The 25,680-nt window shown below is 43.2% G+C and overlaps 1 protein-coding gene across 1 annotated transcript in view; it reads left to right on the plus strand.

The window, feature by feature from the left end:
- The window catches only part of LOC137433879 (cartilage acidic protein 1), a 354,284-nt gene that overhangs the window by 104,695 nt on the left and 223,909 nt on the right, over positions 1–25,680 (plus strand). The gene's annotated exons all lie outside the window — the stretch shown is intronic.

Genomic DNA, 25,680 nt, shown 5'->3' on the forward strand with positions numbered 1-25,680 from the left:
AGGTATAAGTGTCATATAATGTTGTGGCCTTGGTGGTATCATACAATTGTAGTTCGTAACATGTTGAAATCGGTTTTTGGCAATTATCTTAAAAACCATTGACTTTTGGATATGAAAATGTATTACTGGCCCCCCATAATGTGGCCATTGCGCAAATTTTGAGTGGTCGGGCAACCTCCTAGGTCCAACGGTTCTGTAGATACAGTCACGGCAAAAAAGGGGGCGTGGCCCAAAAAGGGGTATGGCCATTTCAGCTACTAGGGCATGCCCGTACGAAATCTATATCTAAAATTATATCCCCCCCCTCTATTTACATGAAATGGTTTGGTCCAAAGCGAACGGCTTGCGAGTACGGTGACAATCCCCCCCCTCTATTTACATGAAATGGTTTGGTCCATTCGCAAAGCCAAAGCGAACGGCAGTTACGAATCGCAGTTACGATGAATCGCAAAGTAGTTTTAATTAGTTTTAAAACATAGTTTAACGCCAACATAGTTTGCCAACGTGAAATAAATGAATACGCTCTCAAATGTGCCGTCCGAGGCAGAGTCTGTTCGGCACGTTCGGCACACGTGATAGCTCGCTGCTCTGATTGGTTGAATCGTTTTTTGGACATAGCTCGGTAACTACTTGTCCGATTAATATGAAACCTTGAAAAGGCACATCCTCGGGTCCCCAGCAATATACCTGGCAAGTTTCAAGTATATCGGACCGGTAGTTGTCGAGAAACAGCGGTCGCATACACACACACAGACAGAGATTAGTGGAATTATAGATAGATTTCGCCGTCAGTGGCAAATGTGTTACCAACCAAATATTGTTCCTGGACCTTCAATTAGTGGATTCCTGAAGAGTTTAGGTCTGTACAATAAAGTGCATACTCAACCACCATGAGCTACTAGAGTAACGGTACAATTAAATTTTACACTTTCTAAAGCCAACATTATTTTCAGGAAGAGTTGGACAAGAGACAAATTGATGTGAAACATGAAATGTATATCCATACCAATATTTATATATATAGGTATTCCTTGGAGTTTGCATGAAAGCCCGCTTGGAGTTTTAGTGGGGCGGCTTAGCCCAAATATTCAAAAGAATTGTGCATTTTGTGATACAAGCACCAAATTTGGCACAAATGTACATTAATATGTTGCGAACATTTTCAGATATTGGGCCACTTGAAATTCCGTAATTTTTGTTTTCAAATTTTTTCAAATTTCGTAATTTCAAATTTTTCGGGTGACACCGTCACAATTTCGGTCTTCGAGGCCGGCCGATAGGCAAAGTGTGACCGGAAGGGACGAGGTTCTCCTGACCACGTGGCCCTCGATCTGGGAAGCGAGAGGCGTTCCATTAGTGGACGCGCCCCTCACGCCCGACTTTTGGGCGGCCCCGGCAGGCCGTTTGTTTTGACGTTCCGTGACAGGCCCCGCACCCCCACCTCCGGGCCGACCGGAAGCTTGTGCTGAGTACATCATACCTGAACAACTCAGTGAGGCAGAACACAGCAGTGCACACCAGGGTGACCCCTTCAGTGCATAAACCAATTAACCTGTCCACTGCAGGGCATATAGAAATGAAGTTATTTTCTGCATATAATAATAATATAAGTTCAGTTCTATATAACAATTTCTGTTATCACCACTACCACTACAACTACCACTACTACAAGCTTTGTCTGGAATTTTGTGGACTAACAGACAAACAGACATACAGACAAGCTGGGATCAAAACATTACCTCCTTCCACCATTGAGTGTAGAGGTAAACATCATGGAAATTATATCATGCCCTAGATTTAATTCATGCTTACCCGTGTATTTGCTTCACTGGTTCACAAGGTCTTTTGCATACATGTAATTCAGACTCTCGTCTTCATTGCTGACCACACAATGTTCGCAACATATTAATGTACATTTGTGCCAAATTTGGTGCTTGTATCACAAAATGCACAATTCTTTTGAATATTTGGGCTAAGCCGCCCCACTATATCGGCCGGCCTCGAAGACCGAAATTGTGACGGTGTCACCCGAAAAATGTGAAATTACGAAATTTGAAAAAATTTGAAAAAAAAAATTACGGAATTTCAAGTGGCCCAATATCTGAAAATGTTCGCAACATATTAATGTACATTTGTGCCAAATTTGGTGCTTGTATCACAAAATGCACAACAGGTTTGCTATCCTGCTACACTATTTGCAAAAAAGTACCTAAAGGGCTCTCAGACTGTGAGAAACAAGATTCTGTAAGCTTTCATGTGTCTTTTACTGAGGAGAGGCTTCCGTCTGGCCACTCTGGTATAAAACCCAGATCGGTGGAGTGTTGCAGTGATGGTTGTCCTTCTGGAAGTTTCTCCCATCTCCACACAGGATCTCTGGAGCTCAGCCATAGTGGCCATCGGGTTCTTGGTCACCTCTCTTACCAAGGCTCTTCTCCCCCGATTGCTCAGTTTGGCCGGGCGGCCAGCTCTAGGAAGAGCCCTGGTTGTTCCAAACTTCTTCCATTTAAGAATTATGGAGGCCACTGTGCTCTTGGGAATCTTCAATGCAGCAGAAATTTTTTTGTAGGCTTCCCCAGATCTGTGCCTCGACACAATCCTGTCTCTGAGCTCTGCAGGCAGTTCCTTCGACCTCATGGCTTGGTTTTTGCTCTGATATGCATTGTCAGCTGTGAGACCTTATATAGACAGGTGTGTGCCTTTCCAAATCATGTCCAATCAATTGAATTTACCACAGGTGGACTCCAATCAAGGTGTAGAAACATCTCAAAGATGATCAAGAGAAATGGGAGGCACCTGAGCTAAATTTCAAGTGTCATAGCAAAGGGTATGAACACTTATGTAAATGTGATATTTCAGTTTTTTATTTTTAATAAATTTGCAAAACTTTCTAAAATCCTGTTTTCTCTTTGTCATTATGGGGTATTGAGTGTAGATTGATGAGGGAAAAATGAATTGAAACTAATTCTCAACATGAGGCTGCAATACAACAAAATGTGAAAAAAATGAAGAGGTCTGAATACTTTCTGAATGCACTGTATATATACATATATATCCATATATAGATATCATATATATATATATTTTGTATACTGAATCGAGGCTCGTGAAGGAGCTAACATTTATTTCACAAACAAATCAACCAGACAAACAAAATATAGAAAAAGAGGGAGCGGAAGACAAGACGGGGAGAGAAGGGGAATCACACAAACATAACATTTGAGAGCAGGGAGATGTGTGGGAGGGAGAGGGCTTGGGGGGAGGAGGCGTGGGAAGGGGGGTGGGGGGGGGGGGGGGTGGGAGAAGTATAAAACACAAGGACACCAAGGACTTCCCGGACAGAAGTCGGTATTTCAAGAAAGTGGATTTGGGGTGAAATTAGCGGGGGTAGAAAAGATCAAGGTTTTGGATGGGGGAAGATAAGAGATGGTGGTGAACAGCTGTTTTAAAGACCTGGAGGGTGGAGTGGGATTGAAGAGAGTGAGGGAGTTTGTTCCAGAGGCGGGAGAAAAGAGGAATGAAGGAGTGAAGGTGAGCAGAGAGTCTTGATTTTGGCAGTTTAACCATAAGAGGGTTGCAGGCAGATCTTGTGCGACCTGTAGGAATATTTGGGGGACAGAGCCCAGAGAGAGCTGGGGGGGGGGGGCGGGGGCGAAGGCCAGAGAGGAGTCGGTAGAAGACGGAAAGACCACCAACCTGCCTGCGGTGAGTGAGTGAAAAACGCCCTTGGAGTTAGCTTCATTGCGGGAGATTCCAATGATTCTGAACGCTTTGGTTTCAACAGCGTGAAGACGAGCTCGGTGTGAGGCAGGAGCACCAGCCCAGAGGGGAGAGCAGTATTCCATTGAGCTGCAGATGAAAGCCTTGTATGTGGTGAGGAGCTCAGGTGTGCCAAGGAAGGACTTCGCACGATGGAGGATGCCCAGTCGGCGACTGGCTTTGGAGGCCAGATTTGAAATGTGGTTTTCCCAGGAAAGATCATGGCAGATAGTGAGACCCAAAAGCTTGAGTGACAGAACTTCTTGGAGAGGATTATTCAGAAAGTGGATGGGAGGGTTGTCCAGTCGGTCTTTTCGGAGAGACATCGTAAGAGTGTGAGATTTGTCAGGATTGAAAGACATGTTCCACTTGTTTGCCCAGTCTGTGATTTTGTCCAGGTCTGCAGAGAGTGAGGAGGCTGCAGACTGCCGATCTGAGGGATGAGGAATGGAGCGACAGAGAGTCGAGTCATCAGCAAAGAGATAGAGAGGATTTTCAAGAGAGTCAGAGAGATCATTGATGAAGACCACAAAAAGCACAGGGCCCAGAACACTGCCTTGGGGAACTCCAGCCTGAACAGGAAGAGGAGATGAGAGAAACCCATTCAGGGCCACACGTTGACTACCACTAGAGAGGAAGTCCACCAGCCATGCGTGGATATTTCCATGGATACCAAAGGAGGAGAGTTTGGTGAGCAGTGCGGGGTGCCAGACCATATCGAAGGCACGTGATATGTCAAGGGAGACAGCTCTAATTTCCTGTTTGGCATTGAGGACCTCCATCCATTGTTGAGAAAGCAGAAGCAGCATGTCCAGAGTAGAGTGACCAGGTCTGAAACCAAATTGATGATCAGAGATCAAGCCATTGGAGAAGAGGAAAGATTTCATATCTGAAGCAATGATGGATTCCATGACTTTGCTGATAATTGGGAGAAGGCTGATTGGTCTGTAGTTGCTAGGATCTGTTTTTGCACCTTTTTTGTGCAAAGCGGTGATGTTGGCTGATTTCCAAGCAGATGGCAGATGACCTTGAGCAAAAGAGAGGGTGAAGAGAACAGAGAGAGGGAGTGAAAGAGCGGAAGAACAGGATTTTAGGACCCGTGGGCTGATGCCGTCAGGTCCAGTTGCAGAATCAGAGTCGAGGGTTGACAGAAACTTTTCCACCTTGTCAGGAGGAAAGGACACAGAGTCCAGGAGCAGCTGGGTATGACTGGGTACGGAGGGTACAGAGAGGGATGGGTTTGGGACACAAGATTTAGAGGCAAACACAGAGTTGAGGCATTCAGCTTTTTCACGTGCGGAGTCAGCCGTGTAGCCCTTTGAGGTGAGGGAGGGGATGGAGGGGGGAACAAACCCCAGAAACAGATTTGACCAGACGCCACCAGGATTTGGAAGAGGAAAAGGTTATATATCCATATATATGGAAACAGAAATATGGGCTCAAGAAGCTAAATGACAAAGGCCAGCACATTCGCAGACTGACAGAGGATCAAAGGGGAAGAAGGAACCAAAGACATCACACATGAGTGGATAAGTGGCAGTAAAGAAAGTGATGTGGTGGAAGGGGTGGGCAAGAGGAGGAGATGGCCGATGTGGATATGGGAGAAAGCAGGAGGTGATAAATGGGCAGCATTATTGAAGTACTTGTGGAAGAAGTACGAGACAACAGACATTGGAGTCGGTTTCACAGAGGATGGAATGGGATGAAGGAATAGATCGGAGCATTTAGGTTAAAGTTTGGGAGGGTAACCTGTTTGGGATTCTGGATTGAGGGATGCATGGTGGGAGGATTGAAGGCATTGGTGAGGAACTAGAAAACTAAGAGTCCAACAACTTACCTGCTGTTGCTGAGACGCAGAACTTGGGACTCGTCCTCCCTCGAGAGATGCCAATACCATGGAGAGCCTTGGATTCTAATGGCCTGCAGGTGTGCAACATGGGATGCAGTTTCCACCGCCCAGAGTACAGACCCTAACTCTATGATACTTTGGATGAATGCCTTCTACGAGGTAATAAGCTCTTAGCTGCTCAGAATGGAATTAGCTCGACTGCAGAGAATACCAATTTGTAGGCCTGTTTTAGAAACCAGTTTGGTGATGTGATCTGTGCAAAACATGTTGGGATAAATCCTGAAGCCTAATAGCTCCAGGGACCTCTTTCAAGAGATGACAAGAGATGTCGACTAAGGATTTGAAAAATGATCCTTGCAGAGGGACAAAGTGGGACAATGGGATTTTCCTGCATTGATATAATTGTTGTAGGTGGTTGACCAAACACTTATTTTATTTTCCTGATCTACAGAGATCGATCCCAGAATGCCATTGGCAGACAGCTTGGAAATGTTGAGAGGTGCCCATAGAGTGTACCTGATCTCTCTTTTGAGATGCAGCGCATGAATCAACTTGCCCGTGCTGCAATAGCTAATGCGAAAGCCAAATTTGTCCTCTTGAGAGTTGGCTAACAGATAATGCCTGTGTCTTGGACTATCGTGAATATCCTTTTATATAACGTTTTGAATGCTCCACATGAAAAATCATTCTCTGCCATTTCCTATTTTCTCCTCTGAAGCCAATTCTGCCACTTGTTATTGGTTCGTGAGTTATCAAACAGAGTGACAACTATATTCGTCATGGGTGTGCGTCTGTCTGTCCGCAGCATAACTACCCGATGATATCATCCGATCTTAATGAAACTTAGGTGGGAGGTTGATATCATGATCTAGTTGAGTCCTGCCTAGAGTGGGCATATTGCGCCCATTATGGGCGGAGCCACACCCGAAAAAGATGTCTTTTTAGGGGGTAATCGAGTTCAAGCTACATCTTCTCCGAGGGGTTTGGTGGAATCTGACAGGGGTTTCGGTATTTGGTTAGGCCAATGTCATGTGTCTAACCCCACGGAGCTCGATTTTTCATTTTCGCCCCAAGGTCAAGGTCACAAGGTCACGAAATTTTGAAAAGTCGATTTTTGATGGTTTTATTACATTGTTTGCTTCCTGATAGGGTGAAATGTCGTACATGATCTTATATTATCACATACATCATGAAATACAAGTTTTCCATCAAATTTCAGAATCTTCGACCTTTGACCTTTGAAGGGCACAAAGGTCAAATTTTCAAAGTTGTCGGAATCAAACCGAATTTTCGGTATTGTGTAGCTAACTAACCTCATAACTGATTATACATTATTTTCTATCTCATTTCAAGGTCAGTAACCTTCGTTTTGACATTTCAAGGTCACAAAGGTCAAATTTTCAAAGTTGTCGGAATCGAACCGAGTTTTCGGTATTGTGTAGCTAACTAACCTCATAACTGATTATACTTTATTTTCTATCTCATTTCGAGGTCAGTAACCTTCGTTTTGACATTTCAAGGTCACAAAGGTCAAATTTTAAAAGTTGGTGGAATCGAACCGAATTTTCGGTATTGTGTAGCTAACTAACCTCATAACTGATTATACATTATTTTATATCTCATTTCAAGGTCAGTAACCATCGTTTTGACATTTCAAGGTCACAAAGGTCAAATTTTCAAAGTTGTCGGAATCGAACCGAATTTTTGGTATTGTGCAGCTAACTAACCTCATAACTGATTATACATTATTTTCTATCTCATTTCAAGGTCAGTAACCTTCGTTTTGACATTTCCGGGCCTGGCCTGTCCGGGCCTGTTTCGGTTATAGTCCGTCCCTTGTCATTGAATACCGGTCGCTCGTGAACCATCATCGTCTCCTGACTTGTTTCTGCTATTTCCAACATGCACTACCCCACTCAAAATAGCATGTACTTTACTACCACTGCCTACCTAAGGTTAACCCAACCTTGGCCATTAATTACAAGATCGCCCTGTCATCAAAGTATCAGGATAAAGCTATTTTTCCTTTATCAAAGATATATTTGATTGCACCAAGTCTTTCACATCCTGGTGATCGTTTTACACATGTTAAGGTCTACCGACAACATTATAACTTGATACCTTTCCCAATGAATCAACTTTTACGATAAACGTCTCATCTCAACAAACATTACACAACCACAGATAATAAACAGTAGTTTGTGTATCAAAGTTTAGGCATGCAAGTCTTAGGCATCTTGTCAAAGTGTACCAATACACCACCTATCAATCACATACAATTTGTGACGGTCATGAAGATGTTGAGATGAAGATTAATAGTAGACAAATTTTTCTATATAACAGTGACTTGCTATGTGATCAAACAGGAAGAAAACCTTTAGTTTGAACCATTTTCTGTTGACAATATTACTATTGTACTCCCATACTCTCCTGTATCCTGATATACATAATGTATGATACAAATGTCACTTTTTACTTGCGAAAATCGAAGATTTTTCAAGTATATTGGTTGGTCTTGTGCGTTATTCTGTCTGTCTGTCTGTCTGTTTGTATGCCAATTGCCTGCAGGTCAGAATTTCAAAACGATCTTTACGAAACTTCACCATGAAGTAGAGTTGGTCATAAGGAAGAAGCCTATTGATTTTGAGGGCAAAAGGTCAACATAGGCCAAAGGTCAACAACTTTGTCAAATTTCTAAAATCCTCAATTTTCATCCGATTGACTTGAAAATTGAAGAGGGTTTGCCTATCAGGTTACTAAATTCAAAAACCAATTATTTTAAAGGTCAACGTAGGCCAAAAGGTCAACATAGGCCAAAAGTCAACAACTTAGGGTGGAATTTCTAAAATCCGCAATTTTCATCCTATTGACATGAAATTTGAACAGGATTTGCATATCGGGTCACTTAATTCAACCACCAATTATTTTTGAGGTCTAAAGGTGAATAGTACTCAATTTGATGCCGAATAACATACATAGGCCGAATTTCTAAAATCCTCAATTTTCATCTGATTGACTTGAAATTTGAAGAGGATTTGCATATCCGGTCACTGAATTCAACCACCAATTATTTTTGAAATCAACATAGGCCAAAAGGTCAACATAAGCCAAAGGTCAACAACTAATTTTAGGGATCTCGCAAGTATTGTGCTGTGCACGACATATTTCTTGTTTACTTTTTTCGCAATATATTCGACAACATTTGAAGAATATATATTTTTAAACTGATTGTCACAACCTGATTACTTTATACATAAAATATATGAATATTACACGTGACCCAATTATATCCTTCTCACAATTATTGAGTTACAATATCTCTAGGCATTGTCTGAGTGGAGAAATATAAAGGTTTAAGCATTGTGCTATTGGACAGGAGTGACATATTTACACTGAGGAGGCATTTACACTGAGGCGTACTTTCAAAGATCAACCAGAAACTGGTTTGACACAAGAGCATAGTATGTGTGGCTTGTACAGGATTCAGGACAAGAGGAGAAGGCCATTGAGCAGTAAAAGACCGAATGGCCAGAAACACTCTGTGATGATAAAATAAACCAGCCATGAAAGAAGTCATCCATGAACGTCTCAGGCAGAAAGCTTGTCAAGCGTATCAAGATGACAAACCGTGTAGAAAGGTCAAATGATGTATATAATAACTACAGATTTGTACTTGTTGATAAAATGTCTCCCTTGCTGCTTCATATGGATTGTTAAAGTTTGAAATAAAAACAATTAAAAAAGAGAAAAATAAAACAAATTCTTTATAGTTTGTTGAAGTGGTGACACCATTTTCTGGCTTTAAAGGTATTCAAGAATCAGAATCAATCACAAATGTAAGACTGTTAGATTTTTCTTTTTAAATTCTACTGACTTCACTATTTGTCTAATTACCTTCGCAAAAGCGGAAGGTTATGTTTTGATCGCTGTGTATTTATTTGTATGTCTGTGTGTGTGTGTGTGTGTGTATGTTATTCGCATAACTCAAAAAGTATTCAACCGAATTGCATGAAATTTGGTGGGATGATTGGTTATTATACGGGACACATTTGATTAGATTTTGGGAGCAATCGGGTCAAAGGTCAGGGGGGTCACGACCTTGCAAAATGTGCGTTTTTTGTCATAACTCGGTCAATTCTTATCCGATTTGCATGAAATCAGCACCAAACTGTTCACTGTTCTGTTCCCTACACTCCCATGCCAAGTACAGAACAGTAGCTGCGGCGAAGGTATGCGCTCTACCGAGTGCCCGTTCTAGTTTGGTTATGGATTCTGTGGTTGCAACATATCATTGTTGGTTGCAACATACGTATATGCAACACAACGTATTGTTACAGACGCGGTTTTAGATGTTAGTTTACCGAGCGGTTTGGTATTACCGCGTCCGAACAGTTACTCCCCGATTAGAACCCGATCCCGCCCGACGTTGACCAAATCGCGCTATGCTAAATCAATGAAGGAAAGGACACAACGGCTGGGATTAATGAAACGACACAAGGGGGTACAGTTCTCAAGACCTCCGGAGGAGGATATAATTGGTGATGCAGAAAAGGGTAGATTACAAGGTAAGAGGTAAAGCACAGAAAAGATGGGCACTTAGACACAGTCTTATCTACTCCGACAGACCACAGACAAACGGGACAAGACTGACTTACACAGGGATTGATGGCAAGGAAGGACAGGCAGTCGATAGCACAAGGTGCACCTTGGCTCAGGGGCAGAATCAACACGGTCCGGTCCAGAGATGCGGGGAGGTATTTCAGCGCTCGGAGGTGGCGTCTTCTCTTTCCAAGCAGAGGGCGCATCTGACGTCACCTCCCTCTTCCTGCGCATGCTCAGCGGGGAGTGACACGCCCTCGGCTCGTTAGCTCCGCCCCAGATGGAATCGGTCCGCCGCTTCTATTGGGTGCGGGGGGTTACCGGGCTCCGCCCTTGACGAGGAGCTGACAGCGAGCCCCTGCGTGGTAACCCCGTCGGAGCACATGTTCAATGGCGGCTAACCAAGCCGGAGTGAGGACGCACACTCCCCGCGCCGCCGCCGCTGTTGTTGTTGTTGTTGTTGTACCATGAGGAAGAGCTGCGGGGAGGTATTGGGAGGTCCTAAACTTTCTAACGGTGCCATACAATCACATTCTGGTGCAACGAAGAGTCAGAATTAATGGAAACGAGTCCTTAACTGACATAGACTAAGAATAACTAGCAAGATGTCCTATAGTTGTCTACGTGAGATGCGGTGGACCTGGATGCGACATTTAATGGGGGAAATAGGGGAAGGTCGGGTCTACAGAGTGTTGTTTACAGACAATGTAGGGAATGGGGGATTGGGGATAGTTGGGAAGTATTGGGGAAATAGGGGAATATTTACAAGCGGATATGGATGGATCCAAATCCCATATCCGCAACAGTATTATATTTCTTTCCTTAAAACTTAAAAACCCTGCTGCTCAACTATAATCGATTTGAGTGATCATCAACATCATCAATATCATTATCAGATTAATTCCATGAAACACTAGAACTGCAATCATGGAGTGCATACCTCCGCCAAGCTGAACAGTTTATGTTTTGCATCCCACTGATAAGCCGGATCTGGATTCAGACCTGAACCAAAATCGAATTGGCATGTTCTTTTCGTCTAACCAACTCATCCACCGAGTTTTGTCATAATCCATCGACAACTTTTTGAAATATTATATTTATATCGTTTTTTTGCCGTATCACTCAATGGTTAAGAATCACTTTTTAAAAAAGATTGTCGTATCCATATTCAGATCTTAACCAAAATCGAATTCTTCCACCTTTTCACACACCCAACCCACCATGCCCACCAAGTTTCGTCCGAATCCACCCATAACATTTTGAGATAACGTGCTATATCTTGGTTTTAGCCCGATCACTCAATTGTGAAGAATCACGAAAAAAATTCTCTGATCCGGAGCCAGATCCGGATCTTCACAAAAATATAATCATTTCATTTGTGTCACACATCCAACCTCTCCACGAAATTTCGTCCAAATCCGTCCACAACTCTTTGAGATTTCCTGTTCACAAACAGACAAACAAACAAGACCAACCAATATACTTGAAAAATCTTCTATTTTGCAAGTAAAAAACAAGAAAGACGTCATGAAGATCACGATACTTCCAACATCTACCCCACCCCCTCAAAGAAAAGTTGCCATGGAGACATCAAATTGTCCATTTCAATAAGATTAAAATTGACGATCTTAATCATTGCTTGGATAAATCAGACGAAAATTGATGATTTTAGAAGTTTGACCTTGAGTTGACCTTGGATCACAAAAATAGTTGTTTTCCCAATTCAGTGATGCACTATGCAATTGCTCTTTAATTTTCATGTTAATTGGATGTTAATTGATTTTTCTGTTGAAAATTGATGATTTCAGAAGTTGACTTCTGTTGAAGTCTGTTGAAGAAGTTGACTTCTGTTTCAGACGTTCTGTTCAGAAGTTGAGTTGAAGTTGAAGTTGACCTTGAGTTGACTGTTTGACCTCAAAATAGTTGCTTTCTTATTTCTGTGATGCACTATGTAATTGCTGTTTAAGTTTCAAGTTAATAGGATGAAAAGTGATGATTTTTCAGATGAAAATTGATGATTTTAGAAGTTTGACCTTGAGCTGTCCTTTGACCTTTTACATATTTGGTTTCCCACTTCAGTGAATCGCTATGCAATTTCTGTTTAGTTATCAAGTAATCGGATGAAAATTTACAATTTTTCAGATGAATATTGATGATTTTAGAAATTTGACCTTGAGATGACTTTTGACCTCAAAATCAATTGGATTCTTCCTTATGACCAATTCTACCATATGGTGACGCTTCGTGAAGATCAGATTAAAATTGTGACCTGCAGGCGATTGACATACCGACAGACAGACAGACAAACAGACAGAATAATGCACAAGACCAACCAATATACTTGAAACATATTCGATTTGCTTCGCTGCGGAAGTAATTAGAACCTGACCACCAATGTTTCATCTCCTTAACTGGCTCGAGCATCGTGCATTTTTGTCATCACTAGGATAAGTAAATATTGCATTCATTATTATTTATTTATTTATATTTATATAATTACGTGAAGAGGAAATTTCAGTGGTGAAATGAATTCTGTGACAGAAATCCATTTTTCCTGTTTACATTCTCATTTGAATCGGAGCCCCTTGTTTTTGATAGAGGGAACTCAGATTCAAATCCTATATATCGTTTGTGTTTGTCCATTGTGTACTAATTACCTTTATAATCCATTTTAAAATTCCAATATCTTTATCCTGAAAGTGATTTCTGCACACAAGTTCCACTATGGGCTTTAGATAAATGTAAAATCAATAAAGTGAATGTTCCCCAAGATATATACATACAGTCATGTGAAAAAGTAAGTACACCCCATGTAAAGTTTTGACTTTTTCAACATATTTCAACATACAGCTATTTGATCTTCATTTCAACAATATTGATAGATAAAGGTGATATAATATAACAAATATCATGAAACATTTACATTTTGTAGTCCATTGTATAATTTAAATAAACATAAATGCAAATTTCACATGTGGAAAAAGTAAGTACACCCCTACATTTATCACTACTTCAAATACCTAAAATTAGAATCAGGTGCACCAGCTCAGGTGCAAATGATTAGAACATCGTCAGAGAGGATCTTGGAGGAATATGAATGAATGATCGTTTTAAGGCCATTTTCCCTGCCAGAGCGGTGGTTAGCCTCGCGGGCCCCATGACAATCATGGTTCCCTGTTTGAGGCAATGTTTTCATGGCCGGATGCCCTTCCTGACGCCAACCCTTAGTCGCCTCTTACGATGTGCAGGGATACAGTGTACCTATTCTAAACCGGGGTACACACCGGGAGGAACCTGTCTTATTTAAACCTCAGACATTTAGTTTGGTTTGCTCTTTGATGTTGAAGTGTGCAGCGTCACCATGCCTAGATCAAAAAAGCTCTCTGAGGCCTTCAGAAAGAAGGCTATGGATGCTGACGAGTCTGGGAAGGGATTTAAAAAGATCTCCAAACAATTGGAAATCAATCATTCGACTGTCCGGAAGATCATCTACAAGTGGAGAAGATTCCAAACAACTGCCAACTTGTTCAGGCCAGGCCGCCCCAGCAAGTTCAGTCCGAGAGCAGACTGCAAGATGCTGAAAGAAGTCTCTAAGAACCCGAGGATGTCATCACGGGACCTACATCACGAGCTCTCGCCACTGTTGATGTCAAAGTGCACGAGTCCACCATTAGAAAGAGGCTGCACAAATTTGATCTACATGGGAGGTGTGCCAGGAGGAAACCTTTGCTGTCCAGAAAGAACATCAGGGCAAGACTCAAGTTTGCCAATGAACACCTAGGCAAAGACCAGCACTTCTGGAACAATGTGCTCTGGACAGATGTGTCAAAGGTAGAGCTATTTGGCCACAGTACCAGAAGACATGTTTGGCGAAAACCAAAGACAGCATTTGACCACAAGAACCTGATACCAACTGTAAAGCATGGTGGTGGAAATATTATGGTTTGGGGCAGCTTTGCTGCATCAGGGCCTGGGCAACTCACCATCATAGAATCCACTATGAATTCTTCATTGTACCAGAGGGTGCTTGAGGATAATGCGAGGCCATCTGTCGGAAAGTTGAAGCTCAACTGAAGGTGGATCTTGCAACATGACAATGACCATAAACATACCAGTAAATCCACCATGGAATGGCTGAAAAGAAAGAAATGGAGGGTTCTGGAATGGCCAAGTCAAAGCCCGGAACTAAATCCCATCAAGATGTTGTGGGGGGATTTGAAACGAGCTGTGCATGCAAGAAACCCCTCAAACATCGCACAGCTGAAAGAATTCTGCATGGAGCCAGGAGGGGTGGGCAAAAATTACTCCCAGTCGATATCAGAGACTGGAAGACAGTTATAAGAAACGCCTACTTGAGGTTGTTTCTGCCAATTGGGGCAATACCACCTATTAGAGCCAAGGGTGTACTTACTTTTTCCACATGCGAAATTTGCATTTATGTTTATTTAAATCATACAATGGACTACAAAATGTAAATGTTTCATGATATTTGTTATATTATATCACCTTTATCTATCAATATTGTTGAAATTAAGATCAAATAGATGTATGTTGAAATATGTTGAAAAAGTCAAAACTTTACATGGGGTGTACTTACTTTTTCACGTGACTGTGTATATACAGACTTGGCATTTAATATGGAATATTTTTTTTGTGGGGGTGAACTTACCTCTTCAAGATGTCTTAGAACCAAAAGTTCATTGGAATTATGTTGAAATTATTCTAGATTTTGTTAATGTGACCTTTAAAAGAAACAAAAACCACATTTGCCATTTCGAAACAAATAAATTGATCCTTGAAAGAGATGTAAACCGATATCGAACTCAATTCATGGACAGTACTGTGTTAAACTTCTGTACGTTTTCCAGAAGTATCTCTTTATTTTGCACATTACCCAAATTTTTTTTAAACAAAAACAAAAGTTAAATTACGACTGGGATTACCGACAGTAAAATTACAGTTCAGTACTTCGTGTAACCCCCACGAGCATTCAGGAGAGCACGTACACGTTGAGGCATGCTGTTCACGAGATTTGCCAAGGTTTGGACTGGAATCGCTTGCCATGCAGTGACAATAGCCTGCTGCAATTCACGCACAGAGGTCGGCTGCTGGTCCAAGTGGTCGATTTGACGCGTTAATTCTGCCCACAAGTTCTCTATCGGATTCATATGCGGGGACATGGCAGGCCACTCCATATGCTCTACACCATGGTCAGCAAGAAAGTGTTGGATCATGCGAGCACGATGAGGCCGTGCATTGTCATCTTGGAAGACAAAGTTTCCTCGAAAGGCTGCACGAGCAAATGGAAGCAATGTTTCTTCCAGAATGGCCCTGTACTTGAACTGGTTCAGGTTTCCATTCAGAACAACCAGGTCAGTTTTGCCCCCTGCATGAAAAGCAGCCCAAATGGTCACCCCACCACCTCCAGCTTGGACTCTTGGCACTATACAATCTTCGTTGTAGGCTTCATGCACTTGTCTGCGCACTCGGACGTGGCCATCTTGACAATAGACCAGAAATCTAGACTCGTCCCTGAAGATCACATGATTCCAGTGTCCTGGCTGCCATTGACGGTGCTCTCTGGTCCACTGCAATCGGCGCTGGCATTGTTGTCTGGTCAGGCGTGGCTTTCCCAGGGGACGCCTGGCACGATAGCCTGCTTGAACCTGTCGTTGGTTGACTAGCCTTCTGGATACAGGCACATTTGTCAGTTGCTGCCACTCAGCCCTAAGCCGATTAGCTGACTTGGTACGGCCATTTCGGACTAACTGGTGCAGCTGGCGATCATCCCTCCTTGTGGTTCTGCGGGGACGTCCTGGCCTCGGTATTGGAGCAGGGACACCCCTCTGAGCATTTCGTTTCAGGATCTTTGACACCTGACCTTGAGTGATGCCATACTGCCAAGCAATAGCACGCTCTTTCATGCTGTAATTTCGTAAAGCCACCACTCCATGACAAACAGCATTGTCGAGTTGACAGACCATCTCCAGAGGAAGCGGCAATAACTTTTGTAGACGTGCAGCAGTTGTTTTCCTCTAATACAGAACACAACAACCCTTATATACCCGACTGTGAAGCCAATCGTCAAATGTACCTGTCCTTACATTTTGTCACGCCACCTGTGATATAATCCTGTTGTTGACTTCTTCCTGCGACAGACAATCAGTGACATGGTTCTTTTAACAAATAAATCACCAAAGTGTAAAAGAAACTCAACAGATTGATATACTGAGTTAAGAAAGTTAACCCAAGTCAAGGAAAAAAAAATATTCCATATTAAATGCCAAGTCTGTATATATATATATATATATATATATATATATATATATATATATATATATATATATATATATATATATATATATATATATCTATATATATATCTATATATATATCTATATATATATATATATATATATGGCGTGCGCGATAACCGCCATAATTTGGTGCCATACTTACGCATACCCAAATGTATATGTGTATGTATATATATATATATGTATATATATATATATATATATATATATATATATATATATATATATATATATATATATATATATATACATATATATATATATACACACACATATACATTTGGGTATGCGTAAGTATGGCACCAAATTATGGCGGTTATCGCGCACGCCATATATATATATATATATATATATATATAGATATATATATATATATATATATATATATATATATATATATATATATATATATATATATATATATATATATATTCAGGTGTGCAGGTGTCTTCTGATACCTCAGTGAAATGGATACCCCTTCCTTGCATAACCCCAGGTCACGTGTGGGCAAGGTGCAGTACCTGTCAGCCCCCTTTACCAGGGTAACCGTCCGCTGCCATGCGGTTTAAATGGCAGATGGCTCTGCACATCTGGTGGATGAGAGTTCAGCGGACTCCAACGGCATGGGTGGAAGAGCTTTAATTTCTCAACGGCTGCCAGAGAGGCGGCGAGGAGTGGTGACCCCCGTCTATACCACACTTACCCGTGTGTACCAGCCATAGAAATGCAATATCATGGCAAACGCCATCATTTCCCGAGGAGACTCGACATATATATATATATATATTTATTTATTTTATATTTTTTGTCGTGTCACCGGCGATTAAGACCACCTGATGATGAATAGCCGAACTGCTTTAACTCCTGAGGCGGCACTCAATTCTGGCAGTTATTGCGCATGCGAAATGGAAGGCTGTGAGGCATTTACCTGAACGAAAAGAACACGGGTTTATTCCCGAACCCACAAAACATGCAAACACGACAAATAAGATGCAACAATAATGAATTTAATTAAAATAAGCGTGGAATGAAAAATAATGGAAAGCAATACCTTCTACGGTGAGGTACCTCCAGACGGATACAAAGACGCACACAGGCGAAGGTAAGAAAATGAAAAGAAATCCCCTTTCAACACTTAGCTCATCCCAATAGGTCCTTTTAGGATATTTGCAGCTCTTGAAGGTCAATGTAGCCACGCTCGCGGGAAGCCCTCCAAAATGGTGACAGCCCGAAAGAGCTGTACGTTTTCGGCTCCACAGGCAGGGGGCGAGTCCTGAAAGTCATTTCCTCCACTGTCGGGGAGGGACAGCGTGACCTCCAGCTCCTCCTTAACGGCCGCAACAGCCTCCACACACTGACCGCACCAAAGGTTTGTTTCTCCAAAGCGCCAAAAATCCACCCAGCACAAGAACAGATATCGCACCAACACAGCAAAATGGCTAGCATCTTATTCGAGCTGCCTTCTCTCTCTCGAGTCTATCTCTTGTGACGTCACCCCGACCAATTGCGAGGCTCCATTCAAAACGCCTCATACTCCTCTGGGAGAATCACGTCCGGGGGCATGGCCTGCTGGCTCTTTCTCCACCCCCCCCCCCCCCATCGTACCACTCCGGGGGCATGGCCTTTTGCCGTAAGTGTTTATTGGGCTGGCTTTGCTTGGCTTGTAAATGTAATTTAATGGTGGCTTTCATGGCTGCCGTGGCAGCAAAGCGTAAAGGGAAAGATTACAGTGGGTGAGCACGCACTGGGGAAAACTATCCTTAATCCCGCCCACTAATTATCACTGCTTCACTCGCCCATGTGAAGAACAATTAAACAACCTCTAGCTACAGTTTCCTACATACTGTACATCGAGATTTCTCCTGCACGTCACGCGGTCCATGCTACTTCTTACGCAAGTCTACCTCCCCTACTGTATGCTTTCACCTACCCCCCATAAAAGTAACAATATATACATATATAATTATATTTAATAAGAAGAAATATCATTTGTGTTCCATGCTAATTTAATATTCTTAAATTACCTACAGTCAAGTGAAAAAGTAAGTACACCCCATGTAAAGTTTTGACCTTTTCAACATATTTCAACTTACAGCTATTTGATCTTCATTTCAACAATATTGACAGATAAAGGTGATATAATATAACAAATATCAGGAAACATTTACATTTTGTAGTCCATTGTATAATTTAAATAAGCATAAATGCAAATTTCGCATGTGGAAAAAGTAAGTACACCATTGGCTCTAATAGGTGGTATTGCCCCCTTTGGCAGAAAAAACCTCAAGTAGGCGTTTCTTATAACTGTCTACCAGTCTCTGACATAGACTGGGAGAAATTTTTGCCCAGTCCTCCATGCAGAATTCTTTCAGCTGTGCGATGTTTGAGGGGTTTCTTGCATGCACAGCTCGTTTCAAATCCCCCCACAAATCTCGATGGGATTTAGTTCCGGGCTTTGACTTGGCCAATCCAGAACCCTCCATTTCTTTCTTTTCAGCCATTCCTTGGTGGATTTACTGGTATGTTTAGGGTTATTGTCATGTTGCAAGGTTCACCTTCGGTTGAGCATCAACTTTCCGACAGATGGCCTCACATTATCCTCAAGAACCCTCTGGTTCAATGAAGAATTCATAGTGGATTCTATGATGGTGAGCTGCCCAGGCCCTGATGCAGCAAAGCTGCCCCAAACCATAATATTTCCACCACCATGCTTTACAGTTGGTGTCAGGTTCTTGTGGTCAAATGCAGCAAATGAGTGATTTCCACCCCCCTCATTCATATTCCCGACTTTCATTGTTACCCGGCAACTCATTGTTACTCATTGTTACTCATTGATCGGAGATCTCGCGAGATCTTGGAGACGGCGGCAGGGATTTTCGAAGCTCCACACGGTCTCCACGTTTTTCGAAGTTAAGTCTGTTCACAATTGTATTTTGTCGAAACTGTATTTATCTTTCGGTGTGTGAAGTTATTGTGTGCAACTTTGGTTGTTTCTCGGTGTTTATCTTTCATAAATTGATCGTCTGTTTGCCGTGTCGCGAGCAAGGCCTTGTACAGTGTGCACTGTACAACCTTGAGGCTTTGTTTTTCTCTCAGTGGTCCGTCGTTTGTGATCCAATAACTTTCGTTCTCTGTATTCCCAGGCTTTTCACCCATAGCCTACTTCCTTGTGTAAATCTCAACTCAAAAAAAAAAAAACAAAAAAAAAAAAAACATTTCCTTCTCTGTTCTCATTCGTTTATTCATTCTTATTCGTTCGTTCGTTCTTCGACCACGTGTTTCTCCCCCATTTCCCCAGATAGTTTTCACTCATTAACCTTCAATGTTTACACTTTCCCCTCAAGTTATGTATTCCGTCATATTTTATAACACCTTTTTCTTCTTCTTCTTTAAAAGGCTGCTTTCGACTTGCTCACCAAATCAATTCATCCCAAAAAAAATATCCATCTCCTATAGTGCCTTTGTTCTACATTCCCTAAACTCTCCTGCACTCCATCCTCCATCCAGCGTCCTTAAACGTATTTTTAACTCGAAGGTCACAAGAAACTCATTTTGCAATAAATGTTCGTTTCCCATAAATCGTACACTTTCAAAAATCCAATCTCACCCCTCCCCTCCAAATCTTCCCCATAACCCCTCCCCTCCAAATCTTACCCATCACCCCTCCCCTCCAAATCTTCCCCATCACCCATCCCTTTCAAATCTCCCCCCTTGCCCCCTCCCTCCTAAACTACTCCCTCACCCCTCCCCGCCAAGACGCCCCCTCGCCCCTCCCCTCCTAGACTCCTGCCTCACCCCTCCCCTCCAAATCTCCCCCATATCCCATCCCTTTCAAATCCCTCCCCTTGTCCCTTCCCTCCAAAACTCCCCCCTCACCCCTCCCCTTCAAATCTCCCCACCCTCATTGCTTCTCAATTTCCCCCCGCTCACTCCCCCTCCTCAAAGCGTCCTCCCCGCTTCTTCCCCCTTCAAACTCTCACCTCCATCTCCCCCAACCTTCTGCCTCGCTCTTCCCCCTCCTCAAATAACACCTCATTGTGGCTCACCCAATCACCATCAAACCTTTTGACCGCCCCATCCTTCCCTTTCTCCGAGCTATTCTGAAATCTCTGACACACCTTCAACAGCTCTCCCTACCTCTTCCACCTCTTCCACATCTTACCCTACCCCTCCTCCCCCCTGTTCTGTATCTGATGCTCCCCCTTCCTCTTCATTAACGGTATGGATCTCAAACATCCGGGGCCTTCGTTCAAACTTAACTGATTTCTCCATACAGGTTGCTTCTGTCAAACCAGACGTGATCTGCTTAACAGAAACTTTCCTCCTTTATGATGTCTCTGATTCCATAGTATCTCTCCCGGGCTACTCCCTCCTCCGGTATGATAGACCTGAGCCTCGTCCTGGAGGCGGGGTTGCTATCTTTATCAAAAACTCTCTTCCTCACTCGCCCTGCACTGCACTCTCTCCACCTCACCCCCAGGAATACCTCTGGCTACGGCTTCCCCTTCGCTCCCACCTCTTGTTCATATGTGTGTTGTACCGTCCACCAAACAGTGATGACTCAATCTACATCTCGCTGTCTGATGATATGGACCAACTTCTATCTACTCATCCCAACTCTCTCTTCCTCATATGTGGTGATTTCAACTGTCATCATGCCAGTTGGCTGGGTGTGGGTACCTCTCTCACCAGCCATGGCTCCTCAGCAAAGGACTTCTGCGACTCACTGGGACTGACACAATCTGTCAATTTCCCGACCCGGATCTCAGTCAACGGAACATCTTCTCTTCTGGACTTGGTTATGACTAACTTCCCTGAAAATGTCTGCTGCTCTTCTTCTGCTCCGATCGGATCATCTGATCATGTCCTTGTTAAAGTGGACATCTCTCTGACCATCCTCAGGGAGCCTGCTCAGCGTCGACGAGTCTGGCATTTCACTCAGGCCAACTGGCACGGTCTTCAAGCAGCCATCAATCATCTGGACTGGTCTCCCATCTCTACCACCTCTGACATCAACTCATCCTGGGAATTCTTCCAAAGTAAATTGCTCTCTCTCATGCACAGATTTATCCCATCTCGTCTTCAGTTGTCATACCCTTCCTCCCGTCCATGGTACACGGAATCTTGTGGTGAGGCTGTTGCCCAGAAACAACTTGCCTTCGTCTCCTGGAAAGCAAATCCAACGGAAGGAAATCTCATTTCCTTTCACAAAGCCCGAAACAAGTGTGTGTCCACCCTCAGGAGAGCCAGGAAACAATATCTCTCCGTTCTCAAGACCGAACTCTCTTATCTGTCTCCCTCTTCCAAATCCTGGTGGCGTCTGGTCAAATCCGTTTCTGGTGTTTGTTCCCCCTCCATCCCCTCCCTTACCTCAAACGGCTATACAGCTGACTCCGCACGTGAAAAAGCTGAATGCCTCAACTCTGTGTTTGCCTCTAAATCTTGTGTCCCAAACCCATCCCTCTCTGTACCCACCATACCCAGTCGTACCCTGCTGCTCCTGGACTCCGTGTCCTTTCCTCCTGACAAGGTGGAAAAGTTTCTGTCAACCCTCGACTCTGATTCTGCAACTGGACCCGACGGCATCAGCCCACGGGTCCTAAAATCCTGCTCTGCTGCTCTATCTCACCCTCTCGCTGTTCTCTTCACCCTCTCTTTTGCTCAAGGTCAACTGCCATCTGCTTGGAAATCAGCCAACATCACCGCTTTGCACAAAAAAGGTGCAAAAACAGATCCTAGCAACTACAGACCAATCAGCCTTCTCCCAATTATCAGCAAAGTCATGGAATCCATCATTGCTTCTGATATGAAATCTTTCCTCTTCTCCAATGGCTTGATCTCTGATCATCAATTTGGTTTCAGACCAGGTCACTCTACTCTGGACATGCTGCTTCTGCTGTCTCAACAATGGATGGAGGTCCTCAATGCCAAACAGGAAATTAGAGCTGTCTCCCTCGACATATCACGTGCCTTCGACACGGTCTGGCACCCCGCTCTGCTCACCAAACTCTCCTCCTTTGGTATCCATGGAAATCTCCACGCATGGCTGGCGGACTTCCTCTCTAGTCGTCGTCAACGTGTGGCCCTGAATGGGTTTCTCTCATCTCCTCTTCCTGTTCAGGCTGGAGTTCCCCAAGGCAGTGTTCTGGGCCCCGTGCTTTTTCTGGTCTTCATCAATGATCTCTCTGACTCTCTCGAAAATCCTCTCTATCTCTTTGCTGATGACTCCACTCTCTGCCGCTCCATTCCTCTTCCCTCAGATCGGCAGTCTGCTGCCTCCTCACTCTCTGAAGACCTGGACAAAATCACAGACTGGTCAAACAAGTGGAACATGTCTTTCAATCCTGACAAATCTCACACTCTTACTATGTCTCTCCGAAAAGATCGACTGGACAACCCTCCCATCTACTTTCTCAACAATCCTCTCCAAGAAGTTCTGTCGCTCAAGATTTTGGGTCTCACTATCTGCCATGATCTTTCTTGGGAAAACCACATTTCCAAGCTGGCCTCCAAAGCCAGTCGCCGACTGGGCATCCTCCGTCGTGCGAAGTCCTTCCTCGGCACACCTGAGCTCCTCACCACATACAAGGCTTTCATCCGCAGCTCAATGGAATACTGTTCTCCCCTATGGGCCGGTGCTCCTGCCTCACACCTAGCTCGGCTTCACGCTGTTGAAACCAAAGCTTTCAGAATTATTGGAATCTCCCGCGATGAAGCTATCTCTGAGGGCCTTTCACTCACTCACCGCAGGCAGGTAGGTGGTCTTTCTGTCTTCTACCGACTCCTCTCCGGCCTTGCACCCCCAGCTCTCTCTGTGCTCTGTCCCCCAAATATTCCTACAGGTCGCACAAGATCTGCCAGCAACCCTCTGATGGTTAAACTGCCGAAATCTCGGCCCTCCGCTCACCTTCACTCTTTCATTCCTCTTTTCTCCCGCCTCTGGAACAAACTCCCTCACTCCCTTCAATCCCACTCCTCCCTCCAGGTCTTTAAAACAGCTGTTCACCACCATCTCTTATCTTCCCCCATCCAAAACCTTGATCTTTTCTACCCCCGCTAATTCACCCCAGATCCACCTTGTTTGAAATTCCAACTTCTTTCCTGGAAGTCCTGGCAGTGTCCATATGTTTTATACCTCTCCCACTGCCCCCTTCCCACGCGCCCCCCCCCCCCCAAAGCCCTCGCCCTCTCTCAGATCTCTCGATGTCTCCATGTCTCTCGGTCCCTGCTCTCAAATGTTGTGTTTGTGTCCTTCCCCCTCTCTCCCCATCTTGTCTACCGCTCCCTATGTTATATGTTTTATGTGTCGGTTTGTCTTTCTGTGTGATTAATGTTCGCTCTTTCACGAGCCTCGATATTGTATACAAAAAAAAAAAAAAAAAAAAAAAAAAAAAAAATGCTGTCTTTGGTTTTCGACAAACATGGCTTCTGGTACTGTGGCCAAATAGTTCTACCTTTGACTCATCTGTCCAGAGCACATTGTTCCAGAAGTGCTGGTCTTTGCCTTGGTGTTCATTGGCAAACTTTAGTCTTGCCCCGATGTTCTTTCTGGACAGCAAAGGTTTCCTCCTGGCACACCTCCCATGTAGATCAAATTTGTGCAGCCTCTTTCTAATGGTAGACTCGTGCACTTTGACATCAACCGTGGCAAGAGCTACCTGTAGGTCCCGTGATGACATTCTGGGGTTCTTAGAGACTTCTTTCAGCATCTTGCGGTCTGCTCTCGGGCTGAACTTGGTGGGGCGGCCTGGCCTGAACAAGTTGGCAGTTGTTGGGAATCGTCTCCACTTGTAGATGATCTTCCGGACAGTCGAATGATTGATATGAAATTGGTTGGAGATCTTTTTAAATCCCTTCCCAGACTCGTAGGCATCTATACCCTTCTTTCTGAATGCATCAGAGAGCTCTTTTGATCTAGGCATGGTGACGCCGCACACTTCAACAACAAAGAGCAAACCAAACTAAATGTCTGAGGTTTAAATAAGACAGGTTACTCCAAGATCCTCTCTAATGATGTTCTCATCATTTGCACCTGAGCTGGTGCACCTGATTCTAATTTTAGGTATTTGAAGTAGTGGTAAATGTCGGGGTGTACTTACTTTTTCCACATGCGAAATTTGCATTTATGTTTATTTAAATTATACAATGAACTACAAAATGTAAATGTTTCATGATATTTGTTATATTATATCACCTTTATCTATTGTTGAAATGAAGATCAATTAGCTGTATGTTGAAATATGTTGAAAATTCAAAACTTTACATGGGGTGTACTTACTTTTTCATGTGACTGTATATATTGAAAGGTACAAAAGAAGCATTGCCGTTGCTTTGACTATTGCAGTTGTACGTCATTACATTGAGGATATTTTAACACTCCTTGTGCAATGCTCTACTTCTCATAACCTTCTCAAATATGCAAAAAATGATATTGTCAGATACATTGGTTTTGCTTTAAAATGTTTAAAAACCGACGGTTTTGTTTTAAAATGTTTAAACTCCCCCCTACCATGTTGTATTCATTTGTACGTATATTATAACTCGCTTTTTTTCTTCCTGTTCAAAAGGCTGCAATCAATTTGCTCATTAAATCTTTCCATCGCCAAAAAAATTCAATCTCGTACAATTCTTCCTTTCTTCATTCTATAAACTCACTTTCATTCCATCCCTCCTCAAACGTTCTCAAATGGATCGCTGATTTGAATATCTCAATAAACCCAGTCTGTAATAAATATTCGATTTTCTTGAATCATTCATAACTTTCAAATCTCCCCCCTCACCCCTCTCCTTCAAAACTCCCCTGTTACGTCTCCCCCTCAAATCTCCCCCTCATTCTCCCCTTCAAAACTCACCCCTCACCATTTTTCTTCAATTCTCCCCTCTCAAACCTCCTCCACAAAGCTGTCTCCTCCCCACTTCCTCTCCCTTCCAATTCATACCTCCACATCCTCCAACCTTCTACTTCACTCTGCCACCCCTCAAACAACACCTCACTGTGCCTCATCCCATCACCATCAAATCTTTTGTCCTCCTCATCCTTCCCCTTCCCCTAGCTGTCCTGCAATCTCTGACACACTGTCAACAGCTCTCCCTAAATCCTCCTCTCCTCCCTCATCTTTCCATAGCCCTCTTTTCCCTTGTCCTGTATCCGATGCTCCC

The sequence above is a fragment of the Myxine glutinosa genome, chromosome 10 (assembly GCF_964187855.1).
Source record: "Myxine glutinosa chromosome 10, kmMyxGlut1.1, whole genome shotgun sequence".
Taxonomy (NCBI): Eukaryota; Metazoa; Chordata; class Myxini; order Myxiniformes; family Myxinidae; genus Myxine; species Myxine glutinosa.